Source organism: Capra hircus, chromosome 1 (assembly GCF_001704415.2).
Source record: "Capra hircus breed San Clemente chromosome 1, ASM170441v1, whole genome shotgun sequence".
Lineage (NCBI taxonomy): Eukaryota > Metazoa > Chordata > Mammalia > Artiodactyla > Bovidae > Capra > Capra hircus.
Genome location: NC_030808.1, coordinates 64,811,568 through 64,827,864, shown reverse-complemented (window position 1 = coordinate 64,827,864; position 16,297 = coordinate 64,811,568). Strand labels below are relative to the sequence as shown.

Sequence of the window (16,297 nt, the reverse complement as noted above, 5' to 3'; positions counted from 1 at the left end):
GAGAAGACTCTTGAAAGTCTGTTGGACTGCAAGGAAATCCAACCAGTCCGTCCTAAAGGAGATCAGTCCTGGGTGTTCTTTGGAAGGAATGATGTTAAAGCTAAAACTCCAGTACTTTGGCCCTCTCATGTGAAGAGCTGACTCATTTGAAAAGACCCTGATGGTGCAGAAGATTGAGGGCAGGAGAAGGGGACGACAGAGGATGGGATGGTTGGATTGCATCACTGATTCAATGGACATCAGTTTGGGTGGGCTCTGGGAGTTGGTGATGGACAGGGAGGCCTGGCATGCTGCAGCTCATGGGGTCACAAAGAGTCGGACACGACTGAGCAACTGAACTGAACTGAACTGAATTATATTCATAATGTGTGAAGTCTTGCTTCTCTAAGCAGGTCACCTTGATTGGACTTGAGGTATTACTCAAACACTAATAAGATACTAAAATGTTATCTCTGGTTGTGTTATTGCTACAAATTAGTGATCTTATTAATCACAGTTCGATTCTGTAAACTTTCATTCTCAGAATTCTTAAGCCAAATATGACAGATACCTTGTCCACAACCGTTTAAATACTGGTTGGCTTCTCTCAATCTTCTACATGTGTGCTCTGCAAACACTTTTCCTCCTATTATACGCTGCCTGTGTTCTGGAAATGAGAATGAATTAAAATAGCCTGAAAGTAGCATAATTGAGAAAGTAAGCAACCTATAATCAAAATATATTATGAGGGTTTTTTTTATTAGAACAAATTATTTTGATTAAATTTAGTTTCAGAGTGCCTGTATCAAGTTCCCATTGATCCTCTTAAAATATTTCTAAAATAAGGGGAAGGAGGGAGTAAAAAAAGAAATCATTTGAATGAGAAATCTAAGCAGATACCCTCCTGGAGTAAATCTAGCATAGATGGAAGACATGAAGAGAGTAAACCCTGGGCTATTGCTGCTAAAGGCTGATGCATGATGTAACTAGGAAGTACCATGTTACTGTCTGAATGAGAAGTCTTCCTGTCAATGGGATTTCATTTTTTTACAATTATTTAACACATTTCTTATTGAAAAGCTAATATATGCACATAGTAACACAAAATTCAAATCATGTCAAAATACAGTGAAAAAATGTATCCTCTTATAGGGTGTGTACACTACAGATTTGTTTATAATTGCCAATTGTCCTTCATTGAAGTTTGTATGCGTTTACTTACAATTGCACCAAAAATACATATACTGAATGTGTATATTTTCCAAAATTTTTGCAAGCACTGTGGGCTTCTAATAGAGCAAAAAATGGTAACTCATTGCCTTATTTTTTTTTCTGTTTTGGAAAAAAATTTATTTGTATCATTTTTTAGATTCCATATATAAGTGATATCATATGATATTTGTTTTTCTCTGTCTTACTTCACCTGGTATGATAACCTCTAGGTCCATCCATGTTACTGCAAATGGCATTATTGCATTCTTTTTTATGGCTGGGTAATATTCCATTGTATGGATATGTGTGTGTGTGTGTGTGTGTGTGTGTGTGTGTGTGTATGCCACATCTTTATCCATTCACGTGTCAGTGGGCATTTAGGTAGCTTCCACATCTTGGTGATTGTGAATGGTGCAGCTATGGGTGCATGTATCTTTCCAAGTTAGACTTTTCTCCAGATATATGCTCAGAAGTGGGATTGCTGGATCATATGGTAACTCCATCATCCTCTTAATTCCTTAAAACCAAATTCAAATGCCATCTTCTCCCTTATCTCTCCGGCTAAGGTAATGACTTCCTCTTCTGAACTTTCTAACTTTATGGTACTTATCACTTCACTAATTTGCATTTTAGCTATTTGACAAATGTGTTTTCTCTTTCTAGTCTGTAAGCTCCTCAAGCATTGGATTTGTGTTTGATTCATGTTCATGTTCTACTGTGGTACCTGGAACATTGCTTTGTACAAAATCAGGGCTCAGTAAGTATTTGCTGAATAAAAAAGTAAATGATACAGTCACAGACAGTGAAAAACAAAGATAACACAGAGAAATGCACATCTATTTATGTAAATTTCTCTCTCCTTGCAAAAACAATATATATTTACATGAAACCATATAAATGAATATATCTATGACTAAAGCTGTGAGTCGACACATCCCTTAAACTAAGCACGTTATTATTTCTATTTTTATTCTAATTCAGACCTTCTTCTCAATGACTGACAGCAATAGCCTCTTAACTTATCTCTGCTCCTAGTTCTTCCCTTTCTACTATTCCAGTGCCCTCAACCCGTACCTTCCTAAAGCTCTTCTTTGATTATGTTACTCCTTAGCTCAAGAATTCCAGGAGTTCTTGCATGGTAAAGTCTGGAAAAAGCTGAATACTTGTTTTCTAAAGGGAAAGAAATCACAGTTATAACCAGTGTTGTTGCCTTATTTTTAATTAATTTAATATATTATTCCTTATGTGAGATTGAACATCTTTCCATGAATTATTGGTCCTTGTTCTTCTCTTTCATTCCCTTCATTCATTTTCTATTGATTGTTGGCCTTTTTCATACTGGTTTGTAATAGTTCTTCATAAATTGTTATTAGCCGTTTGTTGTGAGGGTGGCAAGATCTGGCAGTAGTAGATCAATTAATTAGAAAGTTACTTCAGGAATGAGATGAGAAATAATGGTGACTTGAATTAAGATAATGGCATTGGGGACCTAATAGAAGGCTAAGGAGGTAACACTGACAAGAGCTGGCTAATGACTGGCTATGGGAGTTGAGGAGACAATGGTCAAGAATGACCCTAAGGTTCCAACTTGGATGACTTGGTGGGAAAAGTGCCATTTCCTGGGTTTGGTAAGAGAGCAGGAGAAACCCACTGGCTGGGGAAGGGAGGAAGGAATGGGAGATGAATTCAGTTTTGTACAGGTTGAGTCTGAGTTTGGAGAGATCTTGTGAGTAGTTGAATAGGAAGGTTTGGGAAGAGATCTGGACTAGAGATAAATATTTTGGAAAAGTATAGAGATAGTATTCCTTTGTACAGACAAGATGGTCTATGGAGAATACATCAAATGAGGGAAAAAAAAGACAGTGTTGAGTTGGGAAAGTCCATAATAAAGACAGAGAATCTTTTTTGAGAAATTCTAGATATATGTATTTCTCCTGCTTCCTTATGGCATCATTAACAAAAAGTGTACACAGTTAGAAGAATGGTACAATGGGTTGAATTCATACATGAAAATACATCATGTAGAAAGTTAGACGGGCAGTGGTTGTAAGGATTCTATTGACAGGTCAAAACTGAGAAGGAACCACCATGAATGTATGAAGGGAAGTAACACAACTTGCTGGAAAACAGGTTAAATAAATTTAGGAAATAGGAACAGGAAATGCACCCAGATCATGACCCCTGGAACACATAGGTCTTAACTGACTTGCCATGGTCAGGTAAGAAACTTAGGAAACTTGATAATGTTAGGACCTGTAAAAAGAATGTATTGCCAGGAAAATAAGAGACAAGATTGTTAATGGATAAAAATAAAATATTTAACCAGGAAACCCATACACAATTGTCAGGAGGATGAAACATTTGAAAGGAAATTTTGTCCTACAGAAGAGAAGGGACTTTATCCTTGTAGGCCTAGCCTCTTAAATTATCTAAGTTAGCAGAATTTGTCATTTTCCAAGGAGCAGTGACAACGCAAAACAAAATGCCTGCTTAAAAATTCTTCCACCAGACTCCACAGTTAAACCAGGTAGCCAGTACCGTTTATAAGTTTACATATTCTTTGTCTTCTGTAAATGCCATTTTTAATCTCATGTTTCAGCTGCTTGCTAACTGACCTGTGTCATAACAACACTGTTCTTGTTGTGACTGATAACTTTGTTGCTGTTGTGTTGATAACTTTGTTGTGTTGTTGTGTAGTCACTAAGTTGTTTCCGACCCTTCTGTGACCCTGCCAAAGGGTGGACCACCAGGCTCCTCTCTGTTCATGGGATTACCCAGAAAGAGTACTGGAGTAGGTTGCCATTTTCCTTCTCCAGGAGATGTTGCTGACCCAGGGATCAAACCCACATCTCCCATATTGGCAGGCGTATTATTTACCACTGAGCCGCCAGAGAAACCTGATTGATAACTTACTGAGAGACAATATAATGTAATGTTTAATACCAGGCATCTTAAGTTTACATCCTGATCCTCCCCTGCTCTTTACCTCTCTGTGTCTCAGTTTCCTCTTGAAGTGGCATAACGATAGTACCTACCTCATTTTTTTTTTCTTTTTTTTTCGAGGATTCAGTGAGGTATTATATGTGATTTTTTCAAATAGTCTTTGGTACATAAAAGTGCTGTATAAGTATCAAATACCATCCTTATCACCAATTATTTTAATCTGTTTTACAATGCAGTCTTAAAATTTTCACAATGACTTTGTGAAAAAGATATTTTACAGATGAGGAACACACAGTTTGTAAAGTTTAAGGAACTTAGGTAAGAGTTCACAATTAGCAAAGAGCAGAGTTGAGATTCAAATCTGCATCCCTCTCTTACTCATTTTACCTTGCCATAATCCTTCCCTTCATTTTTAAAATTATTACATCAGTATGAACCACTAATTCATCATTAATGTTCTCTATGTAATTGCTGAGCATGTTTAGTAATTAATATTTTTTTTTACTTAGTTCTGATAACTGTCTGCATATCTTCTCACTTTTAAGTAGATATGTGAGTACAGACTAGGCCTCCTAAGTTCCCTGAAGCATGACCCCCAGTCCAACTTGGTCTCCCCAGAGATGATGCATCCAGGGGTCACACCAGCCAGCGTGGGGCCCCAGCCACCTCCAGTGCACACCTCAGAGGTTTGGCCGGGTAAACCTCTCTGATGCGCCTCCTTTTTGTGGCATTCTATGGGGAGGTGTTAGAAGCAGATATATGTCTTATCCCCTTCAAAACGATTTTATCACTGAATCCAGTAATTCAAAGCGTTTGGGTTTTAAGCCAACTAAGATCTCTGGTTCCTGGATGATTTTCTCAGTTTCCTTTTCTCTTACATGCCTTTTCCTCCTCTTTCCCATAACCTAATCTTGATTCCTACATCGCCACCTCCTTCCAAAAGGAACAAAGGAGGAGATTCTGTACAAAAAGCATAGAGACAGGAGGGATTTGGAAAGTGAATTTTAAGAATAATAGCGGCTCTGAAATCAACTGGGCAAATCAGAAAAGTTCAAGAGTTGACCTCACCTCTGATTTTCTATGATTTTCATAGCCTTTGTTCAGGTATGCCAGAGAAGGCTTTTACAAATATAGTCATTCCTGTCCATAATCACCTTTAGGAAGATGTCTTTCTCTTAACTTTGTATTGGTAAAGTGCCCATATAATAACATCAATACCAAAACCCAAAAGTTCTGGCTTAGAGAAAACCTGCTGTACCCTGAAGTCTCCAACAAATCGTCTGTCACTGCGGCACCACATCAGTGAATCATACACAGAGCGGAACATTCATGAGGTTTTTAATCATCTTTCATCTCACAGAAAAGATTGTTAAATTTTATTCAGAGAACTTGACGTGTGAGAGGCATGAGATCAAATAAAAGTAAATCTTATAAATAAGATAATTAGAGATAAAGAAACAGTTCAGTTCAGTTCAGTCGCTCAATCGTGTCCTACTCTTTGCGACCCCATAAATCGCAGCACACCAGGCCTCCCTGTCCATCACCAACTCCCGAAGTTCACTTAGACTCACGTCCATCGAGTCAGTGATGCCATCCAGCCATCTCATCCTCTGTCGTCCCCTTCTCCTCCTGCCCCCAATTCCTCCCAGCATCAGAGGCTTTTCCAATGAGTCAACTCTTCACATGAGGTGGCCAAAGTACTGGAGCTTCAGCTTTAGCATCATTCCTTCCAAAGAAATCCCAGGGCTGATCTCCTTCAGAATGGACTGGTTGGATCTCCTTGCAGTCCAAGGGACTCTCAAGAGTCTTCTCCAACACCACAGTTCAAAAGCATCAATTCTTCGGTGCTCAGCCTTCTTCACAGTCCAACTCTCACATCCATACATGACCACAGGAAAAACCATAGCCTTGACTAGACGGACCTTAGTCAGCAAAGTAATGTCTCTGCTTTTGAATATGCTATCTAGGTTGGTCATAACTTTCCTTCCAAGGAGTAAGCGCCTTTTAATTTCATGGCTGCAATCACCATCTGGAGTGATTTTGGAGCCCCCCAAAAATAAAGTCTGACACTGTTTCCACTATTTCCCCATCTATTTCCCATGGAGTGATGGGACCAGATGCCATGATCTTAGTTTTCTGAATGTTGAGCTTTAAGCCAACTTTTTCACTCTCCACTTGCACTTTCAACAAGAGGCTTTTTAGTTCCTCTTCACTTTCTGCCATAAGGGTGGTGTCATCTGCATATCTGAGGTTATTGATGTTTCTCCTGGCAATCTTGATTCCAGCTTGTGCTTCTTCCAGTCCAGCGTTTCTCATGATGTACTCTGCATATAAGTTAAATAAGCAGGGTGACAATATACAGCCTTGACGTACTCCTTTTCCTATTTGGAACCAGTCTGTTGTTCCATGTCCAGTTCTAACTGTTGCTTCCTGACCTGCATACAGATTCTCAAGAGGCAGGTCAGGTGGTCTGGTATTCCCATCTCTCTCAGAATTTTCCACAGTTTATTGTGATCCACACAGTCAAAGGCTTTGGCATAGCCAATAAAGCAGAAATAGATGTTTTTCTGAAACTCTCTTGCCTTTTTAATGATCCAGCAGATTTGCAATTTGATCTCTGGTTCCTCTGCCTTTTCTAAAACCAGTTTGAACATCTGGAATTTCACGGTTCACGTATTACTGAAGCCTGGCTTGGAGAATTTTGAGCATTAAGAAGCAAGACTTTATTAATCTACAGACCTATAAGAGATAAAACAGGGGATCTCCTATAGTTTTAGTCAAAGTCCAGTACACTGGGCCTGTTACCTCCTAATGTGTTATGTTTATGACAGATAGGTACGTAGGGCAAAGAGAATATAGTTCACAAAAGAAAGCCAGGAGCTCCAGTGGCTAAAGGAAAGACAGTTTGGTCCTTGGTCAGATGTTATTCAAATCTCTTAATGGTAGTCATATGTACGGGAATACTTTCTCCCTGTGAAAAAGAAAACCGCAATTGTATATTAGAGGCAAAACCTGCATTCAGCTACAATTGCATTCCTGAAAGACAAACGGGAAAGAACAATTGTGAAAAATGAGTTCTCTGTTCCTCCTAAGAGCGGCAGCCCTCAAAGAAACCATTCCAGGGGAGGATGTCCAGGGTGTCCTGAGAAAAGGAACAACCCTATTGGTTGGAGGGTTTCAAAGTCTTATGACAAGATGAATAATACTGAATTCCAGCAATGCAGTAAGTTTGCACGTACAGTGAGGTGCTTTAAAGAGTGTGTTTCTCCAGGGCAGTCATGCTGCCTTTCTCCAGGGGTGCCAGGCACCTTAGAGTCTTATGTCCGTGGAGCACTCTTGAGTTGTAACATACACAATTTAAGCCATTTTCCTTCTCTTTCTCCAACTTCCATGTTGTTACCCACAAGAATCAAAAGGGAGTCCCAGTTCCGCGTGTTCCAGGTAAATCTGCTCCACCCTGGCCTCCACACCTCCGTCACAGAGAATGAAGAGAGCTCAGACCTCTCTGTGCTCCTGATAACACCCTCACACTTTAAATCACAGCTAGGCCATCAGAGTCTGCCTTGAGACCACCATATCTAATCTCATCAGGTTTGATTCCCAATTTATGTTTACCACCACTTCTGTGGTGGCTCAGTGATAAAAAAAATCCACCTGCCAATGCAAGAGACATGGGTTCGATACCTGATCTGGGAAGATCCCACATGCCACAGAGCAACTCAGACCGTGCACAGCTACTGAGCCTGTGCTTTGGGGCTTCCCTGGTGGCTCAGATGGCAAAGAATCTGCCTGCAATGCAGAGGACCCTGGTTTGATCCCTGGGCTGGGAAGATCCACTAGAGAAGGCAATGGCTACCTGCTCCAGTATTCTTGTCTGGAGAATTCTATGGACAGAGGAGCCTGGAGGGCTGCAGTCCATGGAGTCACCAAGAGTCGGACACGACCGAGCAACTAACACTTTGGGCTTCCCCAGGGGCTCAGCGAGTAAAGCATCTGCTTGCAGTGCAGGAGACACAAGAGACTTAGGTTTAATCCTTGAGTCAGGAAAATCCCCTGGAGGAGGAAGTGGCAACCCACTTGAGTATTCTTGCCTGGAAAATCCAGTGGGCAGAGGAGCCTGGTGGGCTACATACAGTCCATGGGGCTGCACAGAGTCAGACACAACTGAGTGACTAAGCACGTATATACAAGATACACCAAGGCCTTCAGTGCATCTTAGCCCCACATGGCTCTTTATGCTCCCTTTTATTGACCCCATTTCCAACCTATTCCCAACTTCTGAAACCCTGCTACTGTGTTCTCTGAAACTTGCTACCAATCATCAGCACACCCCTTCTGTTCTCAACTTCTGTTAACATTTCCCTCACCTTCTGCCTCCAGCTGAAATTTGACTCTGCTGAAGACATTTCTTCCCATATAGGCCTTTCAAGTGGTGCTGGTTTTCGAACATTCCTTGTACACCTGGGTAAGGGAATTTCTTTATTCTCATTATGGCTTTCACATCATTCTCCTATCCTCCTCTCCGTACTTGCGTGTGTGCATGCTCAGTCACTCAGTCGTGTCTGACTCTTTGCGACCCCATGGACTGTGGCCTGCCAGTCTCCTCTGTCCATAGGATTTTCCAGGCAAGAATACCAGAATGGGTTGCCATTTCCCAAAGCTTGGGTCAGGAAGATCTCCTGAGTCTCCTATGTCCCCTGCATTGGCAGGCAGATTCTTTACCGCCGAGCCACTGGGGAAGCGCTTCCTCTCTGTAAACTTCAGTTTAAAATCTCATCCCATTAGACTGTAACTCACCACCCTTCCAGTCTTCTATTTCTCCCCACCACCATTCCTTGGTTTCAGTTGCTGGCTTTGTCAAGCTGCCAACATTACTTCTGCCATAATTCTTGGTGTTACTATCTCATGTATAATACATTCATAGACCTTCTTGGACCAGAACCTCCTTTCCTCCAGGGACCCTGTTTTCCACCTTATTTTAACCACCCTCCCCATAGTTGGGACTTAGATTTTGTCATTAGCAATAACCAAACCACTTTATTACCTCAATTTCAAGCACTGAAACTCTCCAACCACCACTTCTATCCTTCCAGCTCACTCACTATTTCTTGTACCCAAGTCTAAAATACTTAGGAAGCCATTAAGACCCCAAACCGAATTATCTTACCACTCTTTCACTGTCCTTACCATGCTTCACATCCGTCACCCTCTAATCTAGCTTAGATACCATAATTGATTATTATTTTCATTTTCTAGCTCTCATCTGTCTTCCTTTGTCATACTTACATGGCCAAATCCCAACATCTGGTTAACCTGACTCTCCTCCCAGTCTGTGTCTACACACAAGCAACTGAATGAGGCTAGAGAATAACACAACCGTGCTGAGCATTCTCACTTTAAACTTAGACAGCAGCCACAAGCTCAAAAGTGCTTTTAGTACTGCCCAGGAAGCCTGTTACTTTTCTTGGGTTATTCCCTCCTGCTCTCTTAGTGGACCATTTCTTTCTTTCTTCTCAAACCTCCAACACCACCATTTCCAGCCTCACAGTCACCTGATGATTTGTCCCCTGTTTCACTGAGAAAATTAGAAGCAAGCAGAGGAGAATTTCCACAAGCTCCCACTACCACAGTATCTACCTACCTTCCTCTTGTCCCCATACTCTGTCCACCCTTTTACATAATCCTACCTAAGGCAAACCCTTAGGTATGTGCATTAGACCCATCCCCCCTGCCTACTCGGAGGCATTACTCAGTAGTTCTTCCCCATCTCCTGCATCATCAACTTTACCCTGCCCATGTGTTCATTATCAACATACACAGTGTTACTTCCGTCATCTAAAAAAAGAAAAATGAGACCCTGTACCTTTCTCCGTTATACACATTTCTCTGCTGCTCCCCTTTGAAGCAAACTGTCCTCCATGTTCCCTCTCCAGGGATCTGTTCTCAGTCCTTATCTTACTTGACACATCAGCAGCTTTTCGAAAAAGATTTATTTAATTTCTTTCTCTATTTTTGCCTGTGCTGGGTCTTCATTGCTGAGCACGGACTTTCTCTAGTTGCAGTGAGCAGGGGCCACTCTTCCTTGTGGTGCACGGGCTTCTCATTGGATGGCTTCTTTTGTTGAAGAGCACAAGCTCTGGGTGCACAGGCTTTAGTTGTTGTGATGCATGGGTTTATTTGCTGTGGCATGGGGGATCTTCCCAGAGCAGAGATTGAATCTGTGTCCCCTGCATTGCAGGTGGATTCTCAACCACTAGACCACCAGAGAAGCCGCTTCAGCAGCTTTTGACAGAGGTAATCACTCCTTTCTCCCTGAGACATTTTCTTCACTTGGCTTCCAAGCCATGACGCTTCTCTAGTTTCCCTTCTACTTTACTCTCCATTTTTCCTAATCTTCCTTTGTTGGTTTCTCTTCACCTTCCTGACCTATAAATGCTGGAGAGTTCCAGGATTCAGTCCCTGGACCTCTACTCATCTCTATGAGTGTCCCTTTGGTGAGCTCATCTAATCCCATAATTTAAAATACCATCTCGATGTTGACAACACCCAGGTTTACATTTCAGTCCTGGACTTCTAAGCCCAAATTTCATATCCAACCACCTACTCAACTTTGGCCCCTCAAATGTCTGAAATGGACATCTCTAACTTAACTCATCCCAAACCAAAGTCCAGACTTCCTGATTATTATAAATGGCAATATCACACTTTCACTTGCTCAGTGCAAAAACCTTAGTCATCACTGACTTCCCCCTGTCCTTCTCACCCATCATCCAGCCTGTCAACAAGTTCTATCTGCTTTACCTTAAAAAATATATACTTAACTCACTCTCTTCTCACCACTTCCACTACTATCACCTTGGACCAAGCCATCTTCTTCTTCTCCTGGATTATTACAATTTCCCAACTGTCACCCTGCTCCCATGCTTGCCTCTCTTGGGTCTTTTCTCAAAAGCAGCCAGAAAGATACTTTTAAAATATAAGACAGATGATTTCATTCCTATGTTCAAAACCCTCCAGTAGCTTTCCATCTCTTCCCATAGTATGAGCAAAGTCAAAACTCTTACAATGATCTATAAAGTGCCACACAGTCCAGCCTCCTGTTATCTTTCTGACACTCTCTCCTACACTTTTCCCTTGCATTCTCTCCATTTCAACCACTGGCCTCCTTTTTGCCTCTCAAACCACCAGCCTTCACCCATCTCAAGGCCTAGCACCCTCATCTCCTACAAATCTTTATTAAAATTTAACTTATCAGTGAGGCTTTCTCTGGATTGTTCCTTTTCTCTGGATCACTAAGATGCATCCGATTCTTTGCAACCCTATGGACTGCAGCACACCTGGCTTCCCTGTCCATCACTATCTCCTGGAGTTTGCTCAAACTCATATCCATTGAGTCAGTGATGCTATCCAACCATGTCATCCTCTGTTGCCCTCTTCTTTTGCCTTCAATCTTTTCCAACATGAGGGTCTTTTCCAGTGAGTCAGCTCTTTGCGTCAGGTGGCCTAAATATTGGAGCTTCAGCTTCAGCATCATCCTTCCAATAAATATTCAGGGTTGATTCTCTGGATTGCCTATTTTAAATTGGAACCCTCCTCCCCACCCCTTACTCCCCTCTTCCCAGTCTTCCTTCCCTGCTTTCTTTCCTCTATTTAACTCTTCACCATCTGATATACTACACAAATATTTATTTTATCTTGTAATATACATACAGTAAAGTGCATATAAGTGTCCAGCTCAATTAATTTTCACCAACTGAATAAACCATTTAACTAGCATCTGGGTCAAGAAAAAGAGCATTACTAACACCTCCAGATCCTCCCATATTCCAGCTTTTAGAGTTAGATCCCTCTTCCACACTCCAAGGCTAACCATTATCCTGCCTTCTAACAGCATGGATTAATTTTGCTTGCCTCTGTATTTCTTACAAATGGACTCAAACCGTGACAGACTACATATTGTAATCATCTATTTATTTCCTGCTTATTTTGCCCCACTACTAGTGCATGAGCTCCACGAGGGTAGGGATTCATTTCCTTCATTGCTGCATCCCCAAAGCCTAAAAGAATATCTGACACAGAAGAGTAACCCTGCACATATTTGATAAAAGAATGAAATAGCAGACAAACAGAAAGGAGAGTAGGAGAGTTAAGAAGGACTTGAAGTCTGAACGAAATCTTGAAGGATGAGCAGAGTCCATGAGGCAGTCCAAGAAAGGCATTCCAAGCTCAGGCACAGTCTCTCCAAAGGCTTGGCAGAATGAAAAAGTAAACAGAATCTAGAAACCACAAGGAGTCAGTAAACTGAGAGCAATGAGCAATGGCCATTGTATTGAAAAACAGAGACCCAGGAGACTAGAAAAACTGGCAGAAGCCTGATCTTAAAGGGCTGTATGCAAACAAGTTACTGAAAGGAGATGAAGAAAGGTAAACTCTTGGGGCCTTTTAGGCATTTCCAGGAATTTTTTTAAGTGTTGAAATTTAGGGGTACATGAAACAAGGACTCCCTGAAAGTCAGCTCATTTATAGTTTATCGTAGTGTCTCAGAAGAGAGTCTGTGGCCATTGTGGGTCAAAGGCCTCTACTCCTAAGTGCATGGGCAAGGCTTAATAGTATGGGGAATAAGCAACTGCTTCTTTTCTTTCCTTTAAAGGAAAGTGAAGTCGCTCAGTCGTCTCCGACTCTTTGTGACCCGTGGACTGTAGCCCACCAAGCTCCTCCGTCCATAGGATTCTCCAGGCAAGAATACTGGAGTGGGTTGCCATTTCCTTCTCCAGGGGATCTTCCCGACCCAGGGATCGAACCCAGGTCTCCCACATTACAGGCAGATGCTTTAACCTCTGCACCACCAGGGAAGCCCTTAAATACAAGAATGCAGTCTCTCAGAAAACCTCCTATAGAGACACAGAACTTCAGATCCAAGTACTAACATCAAAGACTTCAAGGGAGGAAAGGAAGCCAGGTTGAAAGAAGAAGGGGGAGGAGGCGGGAGAGGAGGAGCGAAAGGGGTGACCTTACAGACGTCTTTTGGCACCTACAGATACCCAGGTGTTATGGGACTTTTCCCTGGGCCTCTAGAGAAGGGAGGACTGGAACTCGGCCCTACCAGAAATCAGACCAGACCAGAACCAGAATTCGAGTTCTCTGCCAAGTGGAGGTGATCAGCCTCCAATCCTCAGCTCAGGGTGAGGGCCCTTCGACCAGATTCCTGCGTCCAGGACTGGGGGACTAGAAAAACAGGGAAGGATAGGAAGGGTTAAGGAGAGGAAAGAGAGACGGAAGGGGAGAGAGGTCAATAAAGTCTCTTGTTCCTTACCGGTTGGGGCACTCTGGCCAGTTGTCCGCGTCAGGAGGAGACCAGGGACAAAAGGGTCCCAGTTGCGGCCACTGGGTCTGGTCCATTGGCAGACAAGCTGGCCCCTGAGTACCCCGAGTGGTCAGGATGTCAGTCTCAGAGAAGAGTGCCGCCAGAGTCGCCATTTGTTGCAGGAAGGAGGACCCCTTCCAGGGCCCGAAACTGGGCTCTTGTCTAACACTCAGAAATGAACTGTCTGAGGAGACACATGTGCTGACAAAGCAAGAGATTTTATTGGGAAAGGGCACCCGGGTGGAGAGCAGTAGGATAAGGGAACCCGGGAGAACTGCTCTGCCGCATGGCTCGCAATGTTGGGTTTTATGGAAAACCGAAAGGAAAGAAAAGGAAAGAAAAACTCAAAATAGGATATTTAATTCACTGTGTCTGTCTAGTTAGTCTTGTTTTCCTGGAATAAGCAAGGAGCCAGGAGCCTTGCCCTCCTCACCTGGTTTTGAAGGGATGGCACCCCATCCTCACAGTGGAGGATGCTCTGAGCATCTCTCCTCCCCTAGCAGCCAGTCTCCACATCTATGAATTTAAATCACCTGGAAGCCTTATTAAAACACGAATTATTAGACCTACCCCAGAGTTTTTGATCAGGAGGTCATGAAGGGGGCTTAGATAACTGCATTTCCAGCAAGCTTACAGGTGGTGCCACTGTTGCTGGTTTGGGGATGCTGCCTGGAGAATCACTACCCTAGCCACCAGCCAGGCGAGAAGGCCGGCATGCCCCTGCTGCACCCAGTTCCCTCCATAAACAACTGCCCTCACTCTGCACTGTTCACTCATTTAACCTGTGTCTTCTCCATTAACCTGTCCACTGAATCAGGGCAGGAGCTGCATCTATCTTGAGGTTCATGGTGCAGTGCCAATGTTGGGGCATGACTAAGCATTCTACTGATATTCGAATTAATAGATGAACGACTCCAATTGGCTTCCCAAAGAAAGAACAATGGTGAGGACTGTGACCACATAGTGAGGATGGGATCTCCAAAACCCATGGTTCCAGTCCCCTGTCTTCTACAAAGAAGCACAGAGAATGTGCAGGAATGACAGTTCTGTAGTTTTTTTCTTTCTCTTCTTCCAGTGAAGTTTGCATGCTCCCTCCCCATCATCTCTGAGTTTCAGCTTCCCCATCTATTAAATGTAGGGTTGCCAGATAAAATATAGGACACCCATTTAAATTCAAATTTCAGGTAAGTAGTTCGTCTCTTTTTGGCATATGTATGTGGCAATAATTATTGTTTATCAGAAATTTAAATTTAACTGGGCATCCTAATTTTTATTTACTAAACCTAGCAAACCTACTTATATGTGGATAATAATATTTCTTACCTAATAGGATTCCCATGAGGATAAATAACTAATTAAAATGTAGACTAAAAAACCTGAAAAGCCTTAGAACAGCACTGAAGACAAGTAAAAACTCTTAGTATTTACCATTATTTTTATTATAGCTATACAACACAGACACAGACACACACACACACACATACACGCACCTGGCTATATAGTAACACTTCTTCAGTTGCCTAGTCCAGTTCTGACAAATTTTTAAATGATATTTTGAAATCTTCATGTCTTAACTGATGACTTCCATTTTATTATTTCCTCCTTAGGTTCTATCGTCAACCTGGAGAATCTCATGAACAGCAAATCAGCGATTTTATAAAGGTCCTTTAAATATTTAAGGCCAAAATGACATAATCTTCTAATCTTTTCTTCTTAAGATCAGGTTCTAATTATTTGAACTGTTACTATATGAACCTGATCCTTTTCTCTAAAGCCTTATGGTTCCTCCACATTTTATTTTTTCTTTAGTTAGAAAAATATGTTTGTTACAATAAACTCATAGGGAGGAAAAAAGATTATTCTTTCCTCTCGCAATATTGTCTGATTGTTTCATAATCTGTACATATAAAAGGTAAAATAAGCATCTGCTTTTTTTTTTGAGTTTCCTTTTCTTGTTTTTGTCTTTTTATATTGAGACAATTATGCCCGGTTAGCTTATTTAGAGCATGATTTTTATTTTAAATTTTGCCCATTATTAGTGATTTTATGGCTCAGAAGCAATGCATAAACGGCACAGTCTATAATCCTACCCTCTTAAAGACAAGCCCTTTTAATATATTGATATAATGAAAATAATAAGTGTTAGGTGTACGATGTTCCAGGAACTATGCTAGGAACTTTTAGCATAAATCTTTTCATTATTACAGTAATGCCATGAGAAAAATACTATCGTTATCAATCCTCAATCATTTCTGCTTTGGTTGCTGGACAGTTGCTCCACTGAGCACCTCTTGCCGAGGTCACAAAAGACCTGCTTCTGCTAAGTCGCCTCAGTCGTGTCCGACTCTGTGCTACCCCATAGCGGCAGCCTACCAGGCTCCTCTGTCCCTGGGATCCTGCTAGGCGCTAAATGAGATAAACATTTTCTGTCTTTATTGTCTAACTTGCCAATACATGTTGCATTCTCTCCCTCCCTCCATTCCTCTGTCTCTCTTTTGTCTTTCTTCCTTTCCTTTCTCTTTCTTCCTCATTTTCCTCCTCTTTATCTTTTTTGAGGTAGGGTGGATGAGTCATTACACCCTTCAACAATACAACATAACAAAAGTAATATTAAGTTGATTTCACTTCTCTAGTGTATCATGCACCAGTCTTTTTCCCCTCCAAATTCACTTAACCTCAGGGCTTCTACATTTTATTTTATATATTTTTTAAAAGTATGCCTTTAAATAAATGGAAAGATATCACATATTCATGGGTCAAAAGACTTAATATCATTAAAATGGCAATGCTATCTTTTGC

General features: G+C 41.6%; 1 long non-coding RNA gene across 1 annotated transcript; it reads left to right on the top strand.

The window, feature by feature from the left end:
- Window positions 8,447-15,405, top strand: LOC108636839. The gene is made up of 3 exons (XR_001918601.1): window positions 8,447-8,599; window positions 10,373-10,428; window positions 15,106-15,405. It is a non-coding gene; the product is annotated as an uncharacterized LOC108636839 (long non-coding RNA).